General features: G+C 37.5%; 1 pseudogene; it reads left to right on the forward strand.

Annotated features, from left to right (window-relative positions):
• Nucleotides 1-947: 947 nt before the first annotated feature.
• On the forward strand, nt 948-2086 carry LOC125581940 (annotated as a pseudogene).
• The last annotated feature ends 7469 nt before the right edge of the window (nt 2087-9555 follow it).

Consider the following 9555-nt stretch of genomic DNA (forward strand, 5'->3'; position numbering starts at 1 on the left):
CAAAAAATATCCGAACCCGAAGTGTTATTAACCGAACCCGAACGGGTAACCCGAAAAATCCAAAATTAATAGCCAATATAAATATTTTGAAATATATATAAGTATTCCAATTATTAAATTCAATATTTGTGGTAATATTATATATAATAATAAATATTAAAATTCTAATAAATGCTTTAAGTACACAATTAGTTATAAATAAGTATTTTATAATTTGCTCATTGAAATAAAAAGTCTACTCTCTATAAGGCAATACATATTGTTTATAAATGATGTTTGTTTTCATGCTTGATTTAACATTTTATTGTTATTTTATCAATTTTATATGTGAGATTAATTTTTATTTAATTTAGATGTTTTTCTTTATGTTTTACTTCAAAAAATTTGTTTTTTACTTTGGTTATATCCGAACCGAACCGATATAACCCGAATCCGTACGATATATGATTACTTTATGGGTTTTATGATGCAATACAATTTTGAACCGAACCCGAAGTGTTATTATCCGAACCCGACCCGTACTAAAAAAATTTTAGTATAGGACCTAGAAGCGTAAACCCGAAAATCCAAAAACCCGAAAAACCCGTCCGAATGCCAACGGGTACCCGAACGCCCAGGCCTACTGGTGACCAAGGAATGAAAGGGAATAATGCATTCCTTATTATTCCTTTTTTTTACCATTTACAAGGAATAATTTTTCCTTTTCATTTTTCCTTATTCCTTTTATTCTAGAGGAATATAGAACAAATTTGTTCCTCCAAAAAATAGATAAGGAATCATCTTCCTTTTCATTCTTATAATTTTGCTCCTCTGCATTTTTTTTCCTATTCATTCCTATTGTTCCTATAATGGTCACCGGTTAAACCCATAGAGCAGTACTTGCTCGTTCTCCTGATCAGAAAGAGAAAGCAAAAGTAGAAGACAAATCGTTTATATACCATCAATAGATGGAGATGCAGCAAGGCCACGAAAAGGACAAATTTGCTTCATCGTTTTCCTCAAAAAGAGAAAGCAAAAGAGGAAGAGGAGAGGTGACTGATGAGATAATAATCAACGACGATGGGTTAGAAGAGATTATGCTGAGTCTTCCAGTAAAATCTCTAATTTTAGTTTCCAAGCCGTGTCTAAACACCGGAGACGTATGATAACGCATAACTCGTTCAGGGAGAGATATATGCTGCAAAACCCTAGAACCAAAAATTCTCTGTCTCTAGGCCGATAGAAGCTGCGATAAGGCAAAAGTTGCTCTAAAAACAATGTGGTTGGAGTGGTCTTCGGCTTGTCTAGTTGAAGTGGAAGAAGAAGAAAAGTATCATACTAGTAATGAACAGGAGTATGTTAGTTTCCAAGAGTGTGGATGGTCTTTTTTGCTTCTATGCATTTGACTTAAAAATACCAATTAAAGTGATGAACCCAGCCACTAAATGGTCATTGACGATCCCTCTTGCCAGGATTCAGCTAGTGCATTCAGACAACAAGGTGGAGTTTTCTCTACCAGGATTTGAAAAAGACTATGTCACAGGAGATACAAATTAGTCTGGTTACATAACATTAACAACAACAACATCTCACTGTGAGGTTTTCGATTTTTGAGTCAAGGAATGGAGACATCGGATAGATCATAACCAAGAACCAACTTTTGCAATGGGTTGGCTTTAGTACTGGTTCACCCATGAAAAGACGAAGTTGATTGCTTTTGATCTTCACATGGAGATGTTTCAAGTCGTACCAAACCCAATTATTGAGGCATCATCGTCATCCTGATCATCATCATCTATTAATATGCATATGTGCAGCCTAGAACGATGACCGTGGTCTTGTGTGGATTTCAGTTGAAAATGGAGATGGCATGCAACACGTTTGGAGGGTCACTAACAACAACACAGGAGGGGCATTGTTGATCTTCTCCTTTTACTTGAACAATATTATTACCTCCACTTGGTTTGAAGAAACTCATCATTGTAATTCTTCGCCCCTCATCCTTATGGCAGTTTCGAAGAAAAGTACCATAGTGATGCTCTCAAAACCCTGTTCCCAAAAGCTCCTTCTATATCAACCTCTAACCACTAATCCTCTTGTATATTAATTGAGAAGTCACTTTAGTGATTTCTGCTGACTTGTCATTCATACAGACAGTTTGAGAAAAATCCTTATAATTTTATTGGTCAATGATTTTTAGTTTTCATTTATTTTAATCGAATCTAAAAATGACAATCCTAGAACCCAATTAATCTTAGTTGCCAAACTATTTATATATTCTTATGCATGATTATTTATAGTATTTATTAGTAGCAATTAAGAAAATTATATATAAAACTTCATCATTTCTTTTTTGCACTAATAGTCTATTTATAAATTAAATGAAGTATGTTCTTAAAAAGTAGTTAATGAAAATAATATACTAGCTTTATTTTCTATTATAAAAAGTTGTAACATGCTTTATTTTCCTACTGGGGCCGGGCCGCCCTACGGACGGGATGATTTTTTGAAAATTATGTAAGTAGTTAGAGTAAATATTCAATATAAATTGTTATATTTTAAAATATACATATTAGTTAAATTCTGTATATGTTATTATATTTGAAGACTAAATATACCATGCCGTATTGATAAGTATTTTTTTTCACGGGGCCATCACATAATTTTTAGTCGTTTTCTGGAATTGGATGAATCAAAAGAGTATCGTGAGGAAAGAGACAAACTTGTAATTATAGATTAAGTAAATATTTTTGAGTAAAATTTATTATTAGGTCGGTTAATTATTAGTTGTGTAAACCGGAAACAATAATATTAAAGTATTGTATCTTGATATGTTGGGCAACTTAAATTTGATAAGTTTGGATTATCATGTTTTTTTCGTACTCAGTATATATTATGTGTTGAACTTGAAAAAATGACTATAAACTAATAAGCCGTTAAATTCTCACCGAAATTTTGTGATAGATGTTTAGACATTTATAACATAATACAAAAGCGCACAGAAAATAGTTAACAACTAAATATTTATTATATTAAACAAAATAACTATTGGAAATTTGATCTAAATAGCTGCATTGAATCAATAAGTCCCTTTTAATCTTCAAATCATTATTTCAAAAAAAAAAACTATACCAATATATCATATAGAGTTTTTAAATTAAACTCGATTGGAGTAGTAAGTATAGTGAAGGTTAACCCAAGAGGAAGATATATCAAAATACAGTATACGGGATACAAATGATTTGCGAAAGAGGGATTATATATGGACTTACTCGGAAGCAGGACTTTGTTTAGGTTCTCCCAAGTAAGAGAAGGATAGAATTGATAATCAGTTTTGAACTTGGTTGAAATTTTCACTAAAAAATCGTCAACACAGGAAAAGAAATTGCCAACACGAAGAGTAAACGAATCATAGATCGAAACTATTCACAATCAGAAAATAAAATAAAAAGATGGCAACCAGTGGCTGTTGCAATTAAATTGACCACACTGGAATGCAATTGATACTGCAAAATGAAAATTTATATGCCTAAATAATATTATAACTTAATATGAGCCGAGTAATATTCTACATTTTCTCGGAATAATTATATTGTTGTACTGATAGCAAATAATAAAATTGACCATAGATTGTTTTCGACACCTTCCACCAAATAAAAAAGTAAACACTACAACGATTAAAGATACAATCCACCAAAAGGCAATTCACAAAATCATGAGACTTACAAACTTAGTCATAAACATATATATGATCGTTGTTCAACATTCTGCTCCGCCTTTTGAATTTACCAGTGCCCCTCCTCCTTGTTCTTCCTCATCTACCCTTCCCCCTCTCAAACCCACCATCCCCTTCCCCACCGTTGTGCAACCCTCTCCTTCTACCCCCTCACCCATCAACCCGTTTCCTATTGAAGAGGTGTTTGTCTCTGACTCAACTCTACCCCTTGCTCTCTCCACTGACCCCCATAAAGTATCTCTTGCTATTGCCCTTCCAGCCCAAAACCTCCCACGAAAACTCCTTTACCCATCAAAGCACAAACCAAATCTAAAGCGCCCTTTTATCTCAGCCAGCCACTCTTCCCTTCTCGCCCAAAACCCTTTTGCTATTTTGCTCTCCTCACCTAAAAAATCCCTAAAACTAGCTTCTGAATCCGATCAAAATCACCCACCCATTGACCCTGACCATAACTCTCTCCCCAACCTTTTTGCAGCTACTCCTAGTGTAGGTCCTCTCCTTATCCAAGGAGTGCCTCCGGAGTCTTCTCTATGAGTACTAAGACCTTTTTTTGGAATGCTCGAGGACTTAATGAGCCGAGCAAGCACGACCCGTTACGCCAGTGGCTTTTGTTACATAAACCTATTTTTGGAGCTCTCTTAGAGACACACATAAAGGAACCGCAACTCAATCATGTAATGTCGAAAGCCTGTCAAGGTTGGAACTATACCAGCAACCACTCAGCTGACCCCGACGGCAGGATCATACTCATTTGGAAATCTCTTGCGGCTGTGAAAGTCATTTCTAGTTCCAGGCAGTCGATGACCTGTGAGATTGAATTTCCCCACTGCCACAAAATATACTTCACAGCAGTCTACGCCTCAAACACCCATGACGAGAGACAAGACCTATGGGTGGACTTAATCAACACCCACCAGTCCCTTGACCTCTCCAATGCGCCATGGGTCATCGGAGGGGATTTCAACCAAATTACCCACCCTGCTGAGCACTCATCAATGGCGGTAAACTGCTTAACTGCGCCCATGATCTCACTCCGGAATGTGCTCAATCAGCTTGAAGTATTTGATCTGAGATACGCTGGCCCCTTGCATACTTGGACAAATAAGAGTCCCTCCAACTGTGTAGCGGAGAAACTTGATGGGCTTCTTGCCAACCATGAGTGGATCTCCCATTACCCTAACAGCCTAGCCTCCTTCCTTCCCCCCAACTTCTCTGATCACTCTCCTTGCTTGCTTGATCTTCATGTTCCCTTACCTCTAGCTGGTACCCGGCCTTTCAAGTTCTTTAACTACCTAACCAAACATCACAAATTTAACCAAACCGTTATGGATGCTTGGAATCAGGCCGGTGGCATTGCGTCTAATCTCTCCACTCTCTGCTACAAATTCAGAAAAAGAAAGGGAGCATTAAAATCACTAAATCGTTCCAATTTTTCAAATATTCAAGAGAGAGTGAGAGAAACTAACTGTTTGCTTCAAGTTGTGCAGGTACAAGCTCTAACCAATCCCACTCCAGACCTTTTCCAGCAAGAGAAAGAGTTGTATGACAAATGGTGTTTTCTGAGATTGATAGAGGAATCCTACTTCAAGCAAAAATCGAGAGTAAACTGGTTAAAAGAAGGGGATCTCAATACAACTTACTTCCACAGATTGGTCCAAGTGCGTGCGTCTTTCAACTCTATCCGGTTCTTCATGCTGCCTTCTGGCGTTATCCTCTCAGACCCTATCACCATGGGACAGCACGCCGTAAACTATTTCCAATCCATACTTGCCCCTGCGACAATGCCTGTCTCTGTGTGCTCGCTAGACTGGTTCCAGCGTGTGCTCCACTACAGATGCTCTGCTGCGTTGATTCAGGCTATGATCAGAATCCCTGACCAGGAGGAGATTTGTAGAGTGATCATGAAACTTAACAGCAATAAGTCACCGGGACCAGACGGTTTTACCTCAGGATTCTTCAAGGCGACTTGGAGTGTATTAGGATCTGAAGTAACTAGTGCTATCCAGAATTTTTTCATCACTGCGTTTATGCCTGTAGCAACAAACGCAACCATATTAACACTAGTACCTAAGAGACCCGAGGCTTCAGTAATTAGTGACTTCCGCCCAATATCATGTTGCAACACAATATACAAGGCTATATCGAAGATGCTTGTTCAAAAACTAAAACCGATGCTCACTGACCTGATTCTCCCGAACCAAACGACATTTGTCCAAGGCCGATTACTGGTTGAGAATACAGTGTTAGCCACTGAGGTAGTCAATGGTTATCACAGAAACAAGGGCGCCAAGCGGATTGCAATCAAGTTAGACATCGCCAAAGCCTTTGACACCATCAATTGGAACTTCATCTTCACTTGTCTTTACAGCATATGCCTCCCGGGACTCTATATCAGATGGTTGCAAGCGTGTGTCTGCACACCAAGTTTCACTGTTGGATACAATGGTACTGTTCAAGGATATTTCAAAAGCAAAAGAGGGCTTCGACAGGGTGATCCTCTCTCGCCATACCTGTTTGTTATAGCAATGAATTGTTTATCAGTTCTCCTCAACAAAGGAGCTGAAGATGGAAAATATGGCTATCACCCGAACTGTCAAGATTCAAAGTTAACTCACCTCTGTTTTGCCGATGACCTACTAATATTTGTCGAAGGCAGTGCTGGCTCTGTAAATGGGGTTTTGGATGTCCTCAACGAGTTTGAGACACAATCGGGACTTGGCGTCAGCTTGACTAAAACATGTTTCTTCTCCTGCGGCTTGTCTCAACCTGAAATAGATCATATCAAGCAAACAAGTGGATTAACTCATGGAACTCTACCTATAAGATATCTGGGTGTACCTCTCTGCACCCGAAAGCTGTCAATGGCCAACTGCGAGCCCCTCATCTCCAGTGTTAAAGCAAAGCTAACCTCCTGGAGTGCCAAGACTCTATCCTTTGCCGGGAGACTGCTTCTCATTAACACTGTGATTTCAGGAATCACAAATTTTTGGTGCACCACTTTCACACTACCTAAGTTCTGTATCAAGACAATAAACTCTCTCTGTGGGGCTTATCTATGGAAAGGGACGATAGAGGGACACCATACGGCTAGAGTTTCATGGGACACGGTCACTCACTCGAAGGAAGAAGGTGGGCTTGGAATACGCGACTTGCTTTCCTGGAACACGGCTACTTCAATACGCTTAATATGGCTTCTGTTCTTTAAAAGTGGTTCAATATGGGTAGCATGGTTGGTGAAGGAGATTCTCAATGGAAACCTCTCTAATTTTTGGACTATAAAAGAACGAAACAACCACTCCTGCCTGGTGAAACGTTTGCTCCGTCTACGGCCGCTGGTCTATACCTGGATTCGCATTGAAGTGGGGAATGGAAGGATGACCAGATTCTGGAATGACAATTGGAGTCCTTATGGGAAACTTTCCGAGTTTCTTAATCTCCCCCAACGGTCACGTCTTGGTATCCAAGAAACTGCAACTCTTGATGACCTCTACAGGGACGGTGTCTGGTCCCTTCCGGCGGCTCGATCAGAACAACAAGTTCTACTTCAGGTATACTTAACATCTCTCTCCCTGAACTCTCTTGATGATCGCTATATCTGGAGCCTAAACAGCTCTTCTCAAGAGTTCTCAACGGGTCTTGTCTACGGAGAACTGAAGCATCACAATCAACCAACCCAATGGCACAAGGCAGTTTGGTCACCAAGAGGCATCCCAAGACAGAACTTCCTCGCATGGCTCCTTGTCCAGAACCGGTGCCCCACGAGAGATCGGTTACTGGGTTGGGGACTACCAACAGACCCTCTCTGTTTGCTCTGCAACGTAGCACCTGAGAGTAGGGATCATATATACTATCAATGCCCTTATTCTTGGAGCGTTTGGACTAGAACTGCCAATAGAGCTGGTCATCGACCTGATCAAGATTGGAACCGTGAGATGATCAACATGCAGAACCTCCAAGGTCCCCGTCACTTGCAGATCATTCGACTCCTAGCTTGGCAATGCACGCTGTACTATATCTGGGCTGAAAGGAACTCGCACCTACATCGACACATCTTCAAGCCTCCTGACTCAATTGTAAAGCAGATTGAAGCGACAATTCGATCAAAAATCTCCGCTCTCCGCGATCGATCTCCTCGACTCTCATCCTCTCTATTTGCTGTGTGGAACGTATAACTCAACTACTGGTCTCTTCAACTGCTTTGGGCGGGGCTTTATTACTTCTAGTCGGTTCTCCTTTATGTGTTATCATATGAAATATTACTAATGGGCTAAACCCCATAAACACTGTCTGACTGGGTCTGTATCTTTTGAGTTTTCGTTTTTATGCTTAATAGAATGCCCTTTTTCAAAAAAAAAAAAAAAAAACATATATATGATCGAAAAAAACATATATATGATCGAAACAAAAAAAAAACTTTTTCCACAAAATAGACCAATATAAAAGAGCCTAGAAAAAAATACCAAGACATATCTTTTAGAAAAAAATGCCACAAAATGGCGGATGTACAGCCAAGGTGGGTGGGGCACGTGCCCTATACTATGTTAAAAAGTTTATAGCTAGTTGATGTTTTATTAATTTATTTGTTGAGTTTCCTATAGATCGTGCCCCATGCAACATAGAAATCAATTGTTATTGTTTTTACTGATTTATTTGTTGAGTTGCGTGTGTGTATATATAAATATATTAAATTTCGTGTATATATATATATGTGTATACTTACTAATAATTCTTATGGTAATGTTCTTGATGTTCTCTGCACCTTCTTTTTATTTTTATTTTAACCTTTTTTTTTTTTTTTTCAACGTTTATTCTTTTTCAAATTATATAATTTTCCTTTTTACTTTTCTATGTAATGTTGTGTATTTAGTTTTTTTTCTAACCGATTATAATTTGTATTTATGCGTCTGTAACTTTATTAAAACTAATTTTATTCAATTATTTTTTCCTTTTTGTAGAACAGAAGGCCACAAACAAATTTAAAATTAGAATTAACAAAAAATGAGCTAAACAATCAAAATAATAATTAAAAAATATTTAAATTCTTGAATGACAACCATATTTGAACAATATTAGCATTAGACTAACAAAAAAATTCAAAAAAAAAAAAATCAAATAATACCTAGGATATGGTTCCTAAATCCATACTTTTTGTGCTTAAGCTCAAAACGGGCATTGTTCCATAATCAAATTTTAAAACATATATTTTTCTTTCAAAAAAAATTTTAAAACATATTACAACTATTAGTTTAAAATATTTTTCATCAGAAATTTTATTTGTGCCACATACGATTTTTTTCCTGGGTCCGCCCCTAATCTTCGTTATCCTCAAAGAAAATGTTTGAGTAATAGACTTAAGTGGATCTCGTAGCTTCATTATCATCATCATTGTTATATGCTTTTTTATATCAGCTTTAGCTTTGTTTCTGCTTTCTCTTCTTATCTTGTCATTTGAAATGTCTATGTGTTTAATATAACAAAGTTCACATCCATGTAAAGTAATCTAAAAATTCCCACTTATTCACAAACAATTTGGCTCTGTTTTATTTTGTTTCATCATAGTGTTGATTTAAACATGAACTATTTTCCAGCGGAGATCACTTCCAAAAGTAACAAAGCATTAGGAAAAATATCCAAAAACTGAAACGTAAACTAAACCAAAAATAAAAGATAATATTCATTACCTTGGCAAGTACGTTTGAGAAGTTGACAGCCTCTTGCAAGCCATTCTCTGTCACTAATTACCAAGAAATTATCCCCTTGTATAAGTTCGCTACTGTGACTACTACTCGAGCTTCCATTGCTACAATTACTAATGTTGTTGCATCCTTCAGAAGTAATGA

This window comes from Brassica napus, chromosome C2, assembly GCF_020379485.1.
Source record: "Brassica napus cultivar Da-Ae chromosome C2, Da-Ae, whole genome shotgun sequence".
NCBI lineage: Eukaryota > Viridiplantae > Streptophyta > Magnoliopsida > Brassicales > Brassicaceae > Brassica > Brassica napus.